Here is a 16,908-nt window from a genome sequence, read left to right as displayed (position 1 = left end):
ATTTATTGACATCATATATAAAGGGGGGAAGTGTGATTGTCTTCCTGGATTTTTGTATGTGTAAAATAATACGAAGACTTCAGATTACAAAAATAGTTTTAGGCAAATATCTCAATTTAAAAAGAAATGCTGTGGCTGTTTATCAAATACGGTAGAATTAATATCCCACCAGGCAGGAGCCTTTTTTATCATATCTGGACGTATTAAAATATATGTCACACATACTCCTTCTTTGATATGCTGTTTCGATTTTTGTCCCTTTAAAGACGTTTAGCATGTAATCTCTTTCAAAATTCAGAATATCCTGCATGACTAAGCACATGAGCCCAGAGCATTAGAGATTCTTCTTAGTGAAGAAAACTCCAACATTCTGTATGAGCTTCAGCTTAGTTTCAGATGAGGGTGGAGTGTGAGAAAAGAAAATGGCCTCAGAGTGATTGATGTGAGAGAAAAAAGCAACAACAACAGGATATGTGTCCAGCGTCTGAAAGAACAGGCATGGAGGAAGGGTGTGTTTTTGTAGTGTTGAAATACATGTTTCCTGAAGTGATGTCTGCAGCAAGGCTCTTCAGATTTTATTTCTGACTTAATTGGAATATATACTGCATTTATCATAAATTCTGCTAATTAACACATTGTTAATTATAATCACTATATCCCATTTAATAGTGTCTTTCCTTCTCTTAAATTGACAATATATCTATTATATACTGTATATGGTACAGTATCTACAGTACATATACACTTGACTAGGATTGCTACTGTATACAGCCAAGTCCATCTTAAAAATGTTAAATCAGCTCACTACAGTACTGCACTTTAGTGTCCAAACCTTTTAGTACCATGTTGCCAGGAATAAAAGGGGAGTCTACATTAACATCACCTTTAAACATAATCTTTTATTTTCCTGATTTTTCATATCTTAAATGGCAAGAAAAATATCCTGATGTATGGCATATGATTAAGTGATACAGATAAAGAATACAGTTAACTATGTATCACTGGAAAATTGTTGGGAACTCTGTATATTCCAAACTAAACTCTAAACTACCATGAAGGGTGTACATTAGCAAATATTAAATAATTGCGTATTAAACACTACACAATTCCACTGACACTAAATGGTTCCATAAAAACTTAAGCAGCAACAGCTTGATATGTGGAGACTTTTTTTATTTGCCAGTCTGGAAAATCCATTCTTAATTTTCCTTGGTTTTAAACACAGTGTAAATCGAAATGCAAGGCGGAATGACAATTTAACAAGTCCTATGCCTATGCATGTGTGTGAGAAAACTGAATAGTGTATCAGATTTTCGGCATTTCGGCCTCTGATTGGCTGTTTCGTAAAAGGGCTCAGGCGCTGACAGCATTCAGAAGATGGAATCAGCCAGTGGAGCTCTGGACCCTGAGAGAAATATCCTTGCAAGCTTGTCCGCTCCTATTCTTGCTGCAAAATTACGACGGGAATAACAGTGATCACAAAATCCAAGCACAGCGCCAGCCCCTTGCGATTAGACAGAAGCGAATTGGATGTACAATAAAAAAAGCGCAACTTGGACAGCGGCTTCTCTCATAGAAATTGCTTGACTGCCTACAGTGCTGCTTATCCTGGCGGTACTGCAGAATTGGTTCGAGACTGGCAAAAACATTTAAAGTAACCTGACATTATATGATCAGCTTTCGTTTTCTTTAACTTTGAACTGGATTCACCAACCTTCTGTTAAGTGATAAAAGGCAACTACAGTAGGAGGCGGGAGGACTGTAGCTGGCTTGATTGGTGAGAATTCTCTGTCTACTACATTTATGTACTGTAAGTTACGACTTTTGCATAGCGAGTGAAATTGTGAAGTGAAGGTGACGGCTTTGGTGTTTCTTTGGAAGCAACTGCAAGGGGATGCATTAAGGTGTATTAACTTGTTCGTGTCAGAAGACTAGCGATATACAGTACATTTCTTGCGGTACATTTTATCAAGCGAATGTGTATTGACTGAAACGACATACTGTATAGATTTTTAATCGTTTGATGGGAAGCTACAGATTGTTACTTGCAAGAGTTAGATAAACAATTGGTTGATGTTTTGCATTCTATATAAATATGACAGTAGAGCCATAGGACGGCGAATTATGCTTACTACAAAATACCTAGAAGATAACGCAAATGATGAACATTTTTATCATATGTCATTGACTGCATTATACTGTACGTCCGTATGGTGTACTGTTTTGTCTCCTGTAGTATGTGACCTCAAATGTAGCTGTCTGCGTAATAATAGCTGACAAATGCAACATCCTAAAGGGTTACAGTATGTGTTTGGGTCGTTAAAGGGTTTAATTGTTTCATAAATGTCGCCGTTATCAGCCTTGGGCATTTTTGGGTTTTCTTAACGCTAAATTCTTAATTGTGAAATACCTGTCTTAGATGAAATGTAATATTTACGAAGGTCACTTAGGTTATGTTTTTGCGTATTAATACATATGCCATTTTAATAGGTATTGGTTCAATTCAAATATGTGACCTTGTTTTCAGTTAAAATACCTAGGTTTCAATTAGTAATAAATAATTTGCTTACATATATAGGGAAATATATATAGTTTACATTTAAGTATTTTGGAGGAACATAATGTAGTGCAACAGTAGTCTTACATGTATCTACAATATGGTTGGTCTTATTTCCCGTCAATATTCTGTAACAGAAGGCAGGGACATACTGTACAGTACTGTATGTTAAGACCCTGAAACTACTAAGCCAAATTAAGTGAAATTGAATATGTCAACCAGCATAGTGGTTCAGTGATTTGCATTGCTGCCTAGCAGAGCTGGGTTCCTGAGTTTAATTGTGGGTGCTATTTGTGTGGAGTTTGTATGTTATCCCCGTGTTCCTCCAGGTGCCCTGGTTTCCTCCCACAGTCCAAATACTGGCAGGTTAATTGGCTACTGGGAAAATTTTTCCTAAGTGTGTGTTTGTGTCTGTGTGTCTGCCCTGTAATGTCCTGGCTTATATTCCAGAATGTACCTTGCCTTGTGCCCGTTGATTGCTGTAATAGGCTCTGTCTTCGACCCTGAATTGGAAGAAGTGAATTGATGGATAGATGAATAAGTGAAGTTGGAGCCAAATATAATAAATGCACACTGAGGATCTGGATTGGTGAAATGGATTGGTGCAATACAACTGAAAAGGGAGGAGGTGGAACATGTTGTTTTGTATTAAAACTGTCTAACTGTACAGTATATAGATTCTAGATGTTGCATCATATACTGTACTGTACCTAGTACGAATCTCCAATTATGGTCATTTTTCAATCCAGATTATCACCAAGGGCAAATTTAGGGTCATTTGACTTTCCTTTTATTTGCGTCAGATTAGTTGTAACTGGGGGTCAATATCAGGCAGAAATGCCTGTCATTTGGCCAGCAACCATATCACCCTGCAACTCACAACTGGCAGCCCACTGGCAGCCCACTGAAGCTAAGCAGGTGTGAGCCTGGTCAGTAGGGAGACCTCCTGGGAAAAACTAAGGTTGCCGCTAGAAGCGGTGTTAGTGGGGCCAGCAGGGGGCGCTCACCCTGCGGTCTGTGTGGGTCCTAATGCCCCAGTATAGTGAAGTGGACACTATACTGTAAATAGGCGCCGTCCTTCGGATGAGACGTAAAACTGAGGTCCTGACTCTCTGTGGTCATTAAAAATCCCAGGGCGTTTCTCGAAAAGAGTAGGGGTGTAACCCCGGCGTCCTGGCCAAATTTCCCATTGGCCCTTACCAATCATGGCCTCCTAATAATCACCATCTATGAATTGGCTTCATTACTCTGCTCTCCTCCCCACTAATAGCTGATGTGTGGTGAGCATCCTGGCGCACTATGGCTGCCATTGCATCATCCAGGTGGATGCTGCACATTGGTGGTGGTGGTGGAAGGGAGTCCCCATTACCTGTAAAGTGCATTGAGTGAAGTGTCCAGAAAAACACTATATAAGTGTAAGCAATTAATTAATTTGTTAAGGATTAGTTGTGTGTGTTTAAGTCATTCTTATGTTAAAAACCTAATTAACCTTTAAATCACCTTTGTGAAGGATTTGCTTGACAAAAATGTTTGGATTGCGATTTCCCTCCATAACAGAAAATGGAGGAATTTTTCCTCCATAACATAATGCGAAAGCAGTCATTTAGACAACTTTGGTTATTCGTTTGTCTGTCATTTGGAAACAGACATTTTTTTCTGAGTCCACAGCAAGATTTAAAAGAGCAGTTTATTTCTTAATGAGCGCAATAGCATATACTGTACATGGGTTAGAGTGAAACTCTAACCCAAAGATATTTAGTGCAGAATTGACTTTACTGCAGATATTCCCATTCTAACTGGATGAAAGCTCTATCAGCATGTGATGATACTACAGAACAGGGGCAGATCATGCCGATAGCTTGCACAAAATGCATTATCTTTGTTTTTCTTCAATAGAGATATAATATCCCTCTAAAAAAAAACTTTCTCTGTGGCGATTTGCACTGTCCATCCATTTTCTAACTGCTTCTTCCAATTCAGGATCGTAGGGAAGCTGGAGCAATGGGCACTAAGTGGGGGAACAACATTCTTCCTGTCTGTCTGGCAAACACACACACTCACACAAGGTCCAGTTTTCCCCGAAGCCATTTAACCCACCAGTATATTTTTAGAATGTGGTAGGACATAGGAAAACATGGGGCAACATACAGTACAAACTCCACAGAAATTGCACCCCAAGTTTGGAAATGAACCTAGGGCCCCAACCCAAAGCAGCCATGCTAACCTCTGTGCCACTGTGCCACCATTGCCACGTGAATCGTGTCACGCAAATTTCAATTTTGAACTGGAATTGGTCGAAAGAATTCATGAGGGACTCCATCATTGCCAGGAGATTTATGCTTTATGGTGTCCTGTCATGCCTCCTGTAGCTCACACAGAGTTATAGAGGTGTCAAGTACAGCTGTCTCTGCAGAAGAAAGACTAGACAAGTAAAAAAAAACATGCTGCATGTCCCCTGATAACACTGGAGGCCTGAACTGTAAAATCTGTAGCACATGGAGTTGACCTGCATGGGATCTGACAGTAATTGTCTCTGTACTAGTTCAATGATACCCTCATTCATTTATTCCTTTTTTTAATTGTATAATGTTAGCATTCCCAAAGGGGTTGGGCAGCCAGTTGACCTTGGACCCCTAGAGGTTTTTTTTCTCCTTACTAAGGAGTTTTTGGTTCCTCTCCTCTGTTGTCTTCTGGTCTTTTCTGTTTTGTATTCACAACATGTACAGTATGGTCACTTGCATTGTTAAGTGCCTTGGGGGAACCTTGTTGTGAAAGGCGCTATAGAAATAAACTGAATTGAATTGAATGACACAAATGTGTGCAAAACATTCATTATTATAAAGTCTCAAAGTTAGTAAGTGGCTGGATCAACTGCTCTTCATGAGTTTACTTACTGTAGATCTACTGTACAGTACATATAAAGGTGGTGGAAATATGGCACATTCTACCCAGCGTGATGTGAAAGCCAGTACCCAGGCAACTTTCATGAAACAAGTAGATGAGATCTCAGCTGAATTGGCTAATAACTGCCAGAAGGCCTAGATGGTCTGCATAATCTCCTCTCATTTGTATTAAAACTTCTAATGTTATTAAACTCTTAAGACATTTGTCATGATTAACTAATAAGGTTAATTATTGGTGCAATAGACTCAGCAGAAAAAAAGGCATGTTGTAAAAAAGCCAACCTGGTGTCCAATACAGTAATTTTCCTAAAATTACAGCAGGTTTATGCAATTGTGAAGCAAGTACAGTAAAATAAGGCTTTGATTGCATCATACAGAATGTGGGTGTTGTCTACCATGCAGCATGGGTAGTATCTATGCATTGTGTACCCACAGAAGAAAGGATTACAGGGTGTAGATGCCTGAGACTGGACTTAATCTGTTTTGACTTGATCTATGACAGCATGACAGCATTTGCAGTATACAGTATATGGACCTAGAAAAATGGCAATTTCAGCACATTCCAACAGGAGGTTAAAAAGTGTTCCCAGAAATATTACTTTCTAAATGCCACTCTCACTACTTTATCACATCCTATCCCCCATTACAGAAATTTTAAAACTGATGCAATTCAATTAACCCCCTTTGTTTTGTTTCCTGCAAAAGATGAGGCTGCCAAGTTGCAATGCTTATTGGCAAATGTATAATCATCTTTTTATGCTATGTGCGATTTCTTTTACATGGGAATATTTGTATTTTTCCTTTGCAGCAAATACATAAACCACAATTGTTTTGAGAATTTTGCCTGCTTACTGTACGTTCCAAAACAAAATGTGTTTATCAGTATGTGTATTAATAACTAAATCCTATGTCAATAAGGAACTAATGTTTCGAAAAAAATAAACAATACATTACAGGTCTTACATAAAAGAATAACAAGGTGATATCCTCTATCTAACAGATTATGACTAAGAGCTCCTTTGATATACATTCTTCTTCATATACTGTATATTTGCTAAATAGTAAGGTGTCTACACAGAAATGGGACAGTACCAAAGAACCCATCTGATTTAAATATGTATTTAATGTACAAACGGGTTCCAATTAGGATTGTAATACAGTGATTTAAATGTGTAACCGAAATCATTTTCACAGAACTTTTAAATTTATCTTTAAGGACCAAGATCTTGTGTACTGTACATAATACAACTGAACCGAAATAGAAATACTGTATAAATCGTGGTATTCAAGATCACAGGATATAAAATACACAGCACACCTTGGAATGATTATGGAACACTGTACTTACTTTATGAGTTTAGACAGACTTACTGTAGGAGTAAGACATTTCAAGATCACTCAAATATTTTTTTACTGATTTTGTTAAAAAGCGTGAAGTCTATAAATCTGAGCTTACTAAAAAATTCTTGGTCCTTAAAGAGTATACAAATACAGTATATAGATATGTTAGCCAAATAGGAGCTGAACCAAAGAAGGGAAGAGCCAGTGATCCATAAAAAATCTTCCACACAGTCTAGTAAAATGCCATGATTTATGACATCAAAAGCTGAATTAAAGTCCAGAATTTTACTCAGTTTCTGTAATATGTACCATCTTTAACCTCATGTGGTCAGTAGCACAGATGTAATTTTCTCTTTGTAAAAGCCAAGTCAGAGGCAAACATTTGGAAGTCTGAACAATGCAATTTATCACAGCACCTACCCTGTATAAATTCAGCTTTGCAGGTACTTTCCTTGAGCAAACATGACTGTGTTGTCCCTGAAGTACTTTTGGTAATGGAGAAGAAAGAGGCCTTGGTGACTTGGTAGATTTTTTTACTGCTTTTTTGCCTCATGGTATCCATTTAAAAGTTGGTATCATCTGTATCACCAGTGGCAGTTCCTTACTGTAATTGTGTCTTGTTGTTATTATTTAAGTATCATGTTAAGCTAGTTTATGGTGAACAGACACATCTAGGAATAATAATATATCAAACATTTCCACAGTCAGGTGAATGTTTTATCTTTTACTTCAATCCAATTAATCATATCAGTGTTTCATCTAACACACCTGAATGAGGGCCATTTGTAAAACTCAGTATTGGTACAGGCTTGCTAACAATTACAAGTCTCATTCAACGTTTTGATAGCAGAAAGCAAATTTAAGAATAGACTTTGAGTGGAGTGGTGAAATTAATTAGCCTGTGATTAAGAACTCGGTTACAGAAAATACCCGAGGACACCAAGATCCCCCCCCCCCCCCCAGGACCAGGACTGAGAACCACTGCTTAGGAAAGCAGTAAAGGCAAGACTACAAATAATTGCATTGTCTCAAACCAAAAATAAATATACCAAAGTACAGCTACATGTACAGTATACAGTACATGTGCTAGCATAGAAATTACAAATGAATAAGGAACACATTTTATTGTGGTTTCCATAATTGCCTGACTAGATTTTATGCTATCCCATTAAGAAATAATATATTTTTATATAATTGTACTTACTTTCAACAGGTGTCTGGGGGTTGTCCCAACTTAAGTAATCTTGATAAGCATTTGTACTTATTTATTAAAATTCATATCAGCAGGACCATGTAAAATAAAAAAAGTGTGCTTTTAAGATGCGAATATATACAGTACTATACAGTATGAAGAACCCTGACAAAGCCCTTTGACGCCACTTTGTCTGATTAGACCTTTGACATATTTGAATATTTTTTAAATGTTACAACATATTGCAACAAGCCGTCTGTTAAGCTGTTTTTCTTGAATGTGTGTGGGAAAAACCTGTAAAATTGTCTGACGTGGTTGCTGTTAGTGAGTATGCAATTGTTTTTGCATTGCTTTTGAAAGTGAATGCATTTTATTTAACACCTTTTTTTTAACATAAATCTAATGCAGAACAAAGAATTTCTGTTGCTCTCCCAAATTTTTCTCCAGAAGATATCCCCTCCAGGTTTCCCACTAAAATGTTGCGTACGTGGAATTGCACTGAATTGTTTGAAGTGTGGTGTAACAATGACCTGACTGCTTCAGGAGCAGCACTGCATGCCTCTATCATGTCCACCCACACATTCTGGCACCATGAGTCCAGGCAGTAGAATGTTCCCTGTAAACAATATCAGAAAAAAGCCAGGATCCAGTGATAGATGGAGATTCGCAATAAAGCACCGTCATCTTTTCAGCCAGGTTGAGGCCTGCTAACCGGTTCTCTTTCTTTTCTTGTGAGGGACCACAACCAGTGTCATTATTAAACAGAAACACCAAGTGTGAGCAATGAAAAATTGTGTTCGGAACAGTGGACATAGAAGAAGAAAACTGATCCACAACAAATGAGTAAAAATACAATAAAAAATGTGTTATAACTAGGCTCACTCAGAGCTTTCACACTAAAATATGAAATATTAATATTCATCAGTTCAAAACAAATAATCTATTGGGGCATGTAAAGAAGACAATTCAAGATAGTGTCTCTGGCACATCTAAATTAGAAGTTAGTGTCTTCAAGGGAGCCTGAGTAAATAAAAGAATTCCCCAAATGACAACTTTATTTGAGTAGATCTTAAAAAACTAATTAAGATATTAATGACTTTTTCCCTCAAAAGCTCCCTACATTGACAGCAATGCTTTGTATGATGTTCTATATGAAAGAGACAGATTGACATTCACAACAGTGCAGGGCAGAAGCAATACTTAAATACCTATTAACATATCTGTGGAGCTGTGCTGTTCAGATGAGGATCTTGAGGTAGACACATCTGTGTCTTGTAAGCCATTAGCAGTTGCACTCCATAAAATTAAATGGAGTATTAAAATACAGGTGGAAAATGATACATAAATAATTAAATCATTCATTTTAAGGGAACAATGCCTTTAAAGGGAACAATGAGAAGTTTACTAAAGGAAAAAGACAACACTACAAAATGTAGTATACTGTATACTGTAGTATACAGTAAACTGTAATGAAGGTATACAGAGCAGAATGCCTGTTTTCTAATATGTTGAGAATAGTGCTTACCTACTGTATCTGTAAACGAAGCTGAACATCAATATGCTCTGTGCTATAAATAGGCAGTGGTGTGAGAATTTCATCAGTTTAACAGGCTGTTGTAGTGGTGAACATGAGAAAATAGGCATGATGAGGTCAAAGAAGAGCCATTTTTTAACCTCACAGTCAGCAGATGGGGTGGTACATATCCCTGTTCTCTGTGTATACACAAGGCACTTTGCATTTTTATTTGCTTCTGGTCTCCATGCCTTTAAACTGACATTAACCACCCTTATTCTCCATTTCCCTTACAACAGCAATATGTCTATTCCTATTGCTGTCTGCAACAGCCATGTCTATGAATAGCAAAAAGGACTGAAGTATTTTTACCAAATAGACATATATGGTATTTTGCATAGCCCTAATTTGATATCATACAATTATTAAGATGTTTCCAAGATGAACTGGTAAAATGATTGCTGACAGAGTAGGATCCCTGTACCTAAAATTAGTTAAATGTACAGTATAATATCTCCATATCTAACATGATTTATAGCACTTTAAGATACAGTGCCTTCATAAAGTATTCTCTTGTCACCGAGCAATTATACTGAAGTGGCAAAATATTCATGTATGAGAAATTTTTCAGTAAACTATTCATTTATTGAAATATTCACAGCCCTGAGTCAATACAATGTTGAAACATCTTTTGCAGCACTTACTGTACTTCTTTGAGTATGTTCTCTGGGTATACCGTATGTGTATCAGCTTTGTATATCTGGATTTGGGAATTCCCCATTCTTCTTTGAAGATTTTCTGAAGCTCTGTCAAAATGGGGAGCGATGGTGGACCTTAAGTTCAAGTTAAACCTTCCACATATTCTAAATGGGATTCAAGTCAAGAACAAGACACTCCAGTGTCAGTTTCGCTGTATGCTTGGGGTCATTTGTCCTGTTAGAATGTGAATCTTTGCCACAGTCTAAGGTCTTTTGCTGACTAAAGCAGAGTCTCCTCAAGGACCTGTATTTGGCTCCATTCATTGTTCCCTCTATCCTGAAATGGGCTCATGTCCCTGCTGCTGACCTCCATACGACCTCCAAAATGACCTCCATACGATAGTGCTACCATCACCATGGGTAAGGATGGTGTTACACAGGTGATGAGCTGTGTTTTGTTTGTGTCAGGCATAGCGCTTTGCATTGAGTTGAATTTGTGTTTCATTAGACCAGAGAATCTTTTACCACATGACATCACGGTCTGTCAAATGCCTTCTTATAAAGAATTCTCAGCACTGGTTTCCTTCTAGCCACTTTTCTATAGAGTCAACATTTGAGTGGTTCACTGACTCGGACTCGATTCATTAATGCTATATATACTGTAGATATAGAAATAACAATCCAAAACTGATAAAAACTCATGTGATTTGGCAGCTACGTAAGACTCTTGACCTTCTGGTAAAAAAAAATGCTTATGACACCATACTGAGTACAGGTAGAATTATGGTCATTAACGATCACATTAACAAACCTTTCATTCCTTTGCTATCTTGGTTTAAGTATATACAAATATGCTGTAAATGTTTTCATATTTTTAGTGCTATATATTGCATATTTTAGTATGCCTAGATAATCAGTCTGAATTTAACTAAAGTGGCCAATTTATAAGGATAGCTTCCTGATAGTTGCAAGAATTATGAGAATGTTTCAGGGAAAAGTTGCTAATGTCTCTTTTATTTCTTAATCGAAAATTCTACCAATAGATCAATATTTGGATCTTCAGACAAGAAACACCTTTGTGCTGTCAGAGTACACAGAGTAGGAAATGGCTTCCTGACCATTCAAAGATAATATTAATGGATTCATGTTAATAATTAATAGTTACATTTATTGATGTATTGCATTGTTATTGTGTAACAGTTTATGAAACTAAGATTGATAAAAGCTTTTTATTTTGATTCCCCTGTTTCATCCCAAATGTGATTTCAGTCTTAGAAATAGCTGGAAGAGCAATGTCTAATGTTTTCCTGTCAAATCTAAATGCAAATAGCCTAGTTACACATGCACATTTAGTCTTCAGAAAAGTGCATGAAATGTATAGGATGGCAGAGGTGGAGCTGCTTCTCCCCTGTGGTTTGTCAGTCATATTTTTCAACCCATTATGGTTTCTGTATTACAGAAAGACCTGTAGAATTAGGCCCATGTTTGCTTTCTTCATGCACATGGACTCTCTGGGGTCTTGTGAAATATTCTGGCAGGAAAAGAATGGACTTTGATGCTTCTCATTCTGACAGTGTGTTAGTCCAGTTTTGGCAGAAATCCATAAAGAGGTGGTGTTTAAGGAGTTGCTTCTATCTGTGATTTGATACATTTGGTACTTTCTGATTTGGTACTCCTCACCCAGCATTTGAAATGTACAATATTGGCATCACTGTGATTTCAATACAACGTAAGTCATACAACAAAGTGTACTGTACTTACTAAATACAGAAACGCCAAACTCGGTTATTGAAATGATGGACTACAATTCACACATTTTAACAAGATAAATATGCAGTGATTTATACAGATATGTCCATTTCAAACAATAAGCATATACACCCTACTGGAAAGTACCGGTTAATAGAACTTCTGTAATTATTTGCTTTATTTAGTACATGTTTATGTCAATTGTGATTCTTTAGTTTATTCCTATTCTTACTGAAGCATTTTGATGCTGTTAGATTCACAGGCTTGCTTCACATTTTACCTCCAACCAGAAAGTTGTTATGGTTGGTGATTGTGGCAAACTCATAGGACCATAAGAAAGGTTACAAGCAAGGACAGACCATTCAGTCCATTTATCCTGGTGAGCTGTACCCATGCAGGTATACGTTCACAGCAGAGAATTCTGCTAAGCCACAAGGCCAGGCCTCCTGCTGTGGAAATATCCATCATTATCCAGATCCCAAGGTCATGACGTCACCTTCTATACCAGGCGAAGTGCCAAATGGGTCTTTAGTGCTCAGTCTATGTTTTACTGTACATTGAGAAGGAGAGGCTTAGAAAACAGCAACATGCTGTACAGTATATAAGATTTGTAACACTAGAAGTAGACTTTTTAAAAAGACCCAAAATCAATAATTTAATATTTAAATTGTTATGTGAGTAAAATGAACTATTGGATTACAGCTTTGGTATTCTGTACTGTTTCTGTTCTATAGAGTTTTTCATTTTTTCACTGATATTGTGTTGGTTGTAAATTTGTTCGACAATCAACGATATTAAAAAATGGCAAAATTTGAATCTCTCAATATTAAATTATTGGTCACATCAGTGCTGGCAATCGGTGATTAGTTACCAATCCTGGATTTAGTATGTTTATACTGTATGCTATTCCTATAATGTCTTTATCTTGATTAACTTGGTACAGTATATCATGGCACTGTACGTTTATTGGTCTCTTTTTCCTTTTTGTCAGCTTATGCAGTAAGAAACATTATATCATATTTCAAGATTTACAACTGGATATACTGTATATCAATAAAATACAAACCATTAATATATAATATAATTCTGATGAAATACAGGTAGAGCAGCACTGCACTTTTGCACACCCAGTAAGCTGTTGATAAGTGGTTTATTACACGGTAGTGACTTTTTATACAAATAGACCTTTGTAGGATAATTTATTGAAGTGTATTAGACTTCAGTTAAAAAAGATATGTTGAGTTTAATTCAGGTCCTCATCCTTTAGAATTTCTTAGACTTTTATGTTTGGGCATTTGACCACTGTCTTACAATAATTAAGTTCACCTACTCCTTTTTTCTTTACGTACCGCTACTTATACCTATAAAAAAAGTCAGCTTAATTTCCAGAGCTTTTAAGAAATAGAAAATATATTGATTTAGCAATTTTTTTGGAACAAAGTCTGGAACAAGCTACAGTATTTAACCATGTAATTGAAGCCAATTCTCTAAATTCTTTCAAGAAATGGCTGGATGGGATCAATTAGTTATTGGAAACCACAAAAGCTGGATAGGTTGAATGTCATCCTTTCATTTGTAAAATTACATTCAAATGGAAAAAAAACTTTGGCTAGCTTTGGTGCCTCACAATGCTGGCAGCAACTCTGAAGTTTGAAATGGACCCTGAGTTCAATTGCAAACCTGGGGTACTATTTGCATGGAGTTGGTATGTTCTCCCTATGTTTATGTAGATTTCTTCCAGCTTCTCTGGTTTCTACCTGCAGTCCAAAGACATTCCTGCTCTGGTATCCCTGACAGACTCAACTGGGTTCTCTCTTCCACAACCAGTGTTCCCTTAACTGGAAAATTCATGTTTGCTGTCTCTTCCAACACCTACTAGTCTGCTTACCCCCAGCACTCCTAATAGTCCTAATTGACAACACTTTAAAGACTACAAAGAATTTAGTTTAAACCAGGAATACTATACACCCCAGAAAAAAAATACTAAATTCTCTCTGGATCCATCCATCTTTACTCAGTCCAATGCCTAACAAATTCCTTGCAAATCTTTATTATCTCTTTCCTACTTCTCAGACCTGAACTGGATGTACAGTAAGACTGTCAGCTGACTGCTGATGTTAAAGCACAGGAGTCAAATCAACACAGGCTCCCTCCCTGAACTGCAAGAGCTTAGACACAGCCCCTATCCCCTCTCCACCTCGCTGCTGATGTGCTGACTGCTGCTGCTCCTGAGGAATGTCCAGTTAAGCACAGAGCTAATCAGCTGAGGACTTTTCCACCTGGGAAATTATTCCATCCCCCAGGAGTCCAATCAGTCAGTCAAGGCGGGTGTGTCCAGTTTACTGCAGTGAAGGAAGAAGCTTTAAGACGACTTACTTCATCACACTGTGTCGTGCTTTGAATTGGCATCCCCTAACAGGGTATATCCTGCCTTGCGCCTGTTACTTGCTGGGTTAGGCTCCAGCTCCCCCGTGATTGGTCAGAAAATGGATAGATGGGTGAAAAACTACAAAAAATGTTCAGTTTACTTAGAGCTGGCCTTACCTTTTCATACTGTACAGCTTTCAATGACTGTGGTGATCATGATTAGTAATTAAAGTAAAGCCTTTTGGTAATTTAAACCCTGCAAAATTAAAAGGTAGGTTTGAATGTTTAGTCCTTAATATGCACATCAATAGACCATCATAAATATTAACTACATGGTAAATCTGAATGTTTTCAGTAGTGAAGTACAACCTTTCTCCCCACCCACCCACACATGTTTTTGTTCTTATAATACTGTGCCTTTCAGCCCCGGCAGTGTTTTCTTCCAGCGCAGTAAAATGAGATTTACAACATGTGGAAATAAAAATCTACATTTTGTTCTCAAGATGGTTATGGGAAAGAAGATTAAGATTAGGCTCACTCTTGTCTGAGCTGTATGAAAGTCTTATCATGCAGGCAATACCGACCCAATTTTATACACCCTGTCCCCCTTTGAACAGCTGACGCAAGACTGTGTAAACAAAAACAGAAACTCAGAAGAATAACCTTTTGTTTGCCCTCTTATTTATTTGGATTTTATAAAATTAGGGCTTTCTGGGGTAATTTATTTAAGCGGATTAAACTCCAGTAAAATAATCACTTATTGACCTTAATTTGGGTTTGCATCCGCACAGAGAGATCTCTGGTTTTCTTAATGTTTTCCAGCACTGACTTTTATATTTAAAAAAAAATCAGACTCATTTCCAGAGCTGTCAAGGAATATAAAAAATATGGATTTAGCTCTTCGTTTCTGAAAAATGTCTCTCCTGGAAGATATGAAAAATGTGATATTTTCCTGTAAAAAAGGGATAATAAAAAGATTGATTAAATTAACGATTAACCATAAATGAAAGTTACAAAACATCACTGGTTTCGATTTCTTTTTCTGACTGGATTTAATGGGTATTGAACTTCAAGAGTGGGGGGTAGTTTCTGGAAAATGAAGCTTACTTGACACTTTCATGTAAAAACTTTGTATTCAAAAGATTACTAGCTGTTTTGTTTCAAAATGAGCAACTGACAGTACTAAGAGTTTTATAATGAGCAGTGTGGACCCACATTAGCATTGTTTTACAGCGCTTGCACTGTTTGCTTTTACTTCACGGTTTTGTAGTTAAAATCTCAGAGGGAAAGAAAAAATGTCATCGCCTGTTTACACCTAATGTTCCTGGACATGAAGCAAGTGTGCTGTATCACAGTTTTTGGTAACGTACAGTAATTGCCTCCACATAGTCTATTTCCTTGTAGCTTGTTTGAATGAAAAAGCATTATACTCTATTTTATGATAGCTATTACCATACAGTATCCTGTTTTTGGTTAGAAAATATTGGCTTGTTCAATAAAGTATATATATATGCACACCAAATTAACTAAAGATTGAGAAGAATACACTAAAAATGCAATTTGAGGTCAGATGAGTATTTCAGAGTCATGGTTATGAAAATCCACTCTAGATACAGTAACAGTTTACACTTTTTCTGGCATCGCTGTAAAAGTCCCTGTTCTACAGATACTTTGTAACTTGGCTATTTTTGGCTTTTCCTTGAAGACTGTATTGAAATGTATTGTGTTCATACTCTAATTCTTTAGCTTTCAATAGGTTCTTGGTTTAGAAAATTGTTACTTTCTGTGATTTAGTTAAAATTATCTACGTACAGTGTTGAAATCACCATTTGAGAGCTGACTTTCTGACTGTCAATATTAAAAAAAAACAACTCACAGACCTGTCTTTTCATGTATAATTTATTTTTGGTGTCACTGCTTCAGTTTTCATTGCTATGCATTTTGGGTTTTGCTTTTATCATTCTGTTATGTTTGTGATACAGTATGTGCATGCTATTAAACTGTCATTGAAAAGAGCTCACAAAATCGCATAATAATACTAAAAATAAACTCCGATATGTCAAATGTTACCTTAATACCTAAGCTTTGGGCTGGATTTAAAGGCCATTTAAACAGACAAAAAGAAATAGCATAAGGTCACTGCAATGTGTCATTTGCAGGACGTATTGTACTTTCCAGATAGATGATACAGTATCTGTAAAAACAGATCCACATGTTGGAGGACTGGCCTCCTAACCACTGCTACAAGGCTAAGCTAACAAAGCTGCAGAGACCAGTTAACAAACCTACAGTAACTGTGACTGTGTGCACACCAGGAGAATGTGATTGAATGTGTCAGACGAGAGAGGGAGATATACCCACCCTGGAGCCTGTTCCCCCCGTTAAAAGTAAGATAGTGATAGGGGACACAATTATTAGAGACAATAATAATGCACAGGCAGGACAAGATGAACTGAAAACTAGGGAGACATTACTTTTTATTAGCTAAGGGCATACAGTACATTGTAGGAGCATTTACTACTTCTCCTACTACTACTACTACTACAACTAGGAGCTACAGACCATTGGAGGAGCATTGGAGGACAGGA

At 37.0% G+C, this 16,908-nt stretch overlaps 1 protein-coding gene across 1 annotated transcript in view; it reads left to right on the top strand.

Moving 5' to 3' along the window:
- Positions 1 to 1,630: 1,630 nt before the first annotated feature.
- LOC148832950 (rab effector MyRIP-like) overlaps positions 1,631 to 16,908 on the top strand; it is a 149,814-nt gene continuing 134,536 nt past the window's right edge. Inside the window, exon 1 of the mRNA XM_088918722.1 lies at positions 1,631 to 1,777. The gene's annotated coding sequence lies outside the window, so the exon portion shown is untranslated. The remainder of the gene's footprint in view (positions 1,778 to 16,908) is intronic.

The sequence above is a fragment of the Atractosteus spatula genome, chromosome 6, assembly GCF_055471065.1.
Source record: "Atractosteus spatula isolate fAtrSpa1 chromosome 6, fAtrSpa1.hap1, whole genome shotgun sequence".
NCBI classification, from domain to species: Eukaryota; Metazoa; Chordata; class Actinopteri; order Semionotiformes; family Lepisosteidae; genus Atractosteus; species Atractosteus spatula.
Note: the sequence above shows the minus strand (reverse complement) of the source record. Positions and strands in the feature narration are given on the sequence as shown.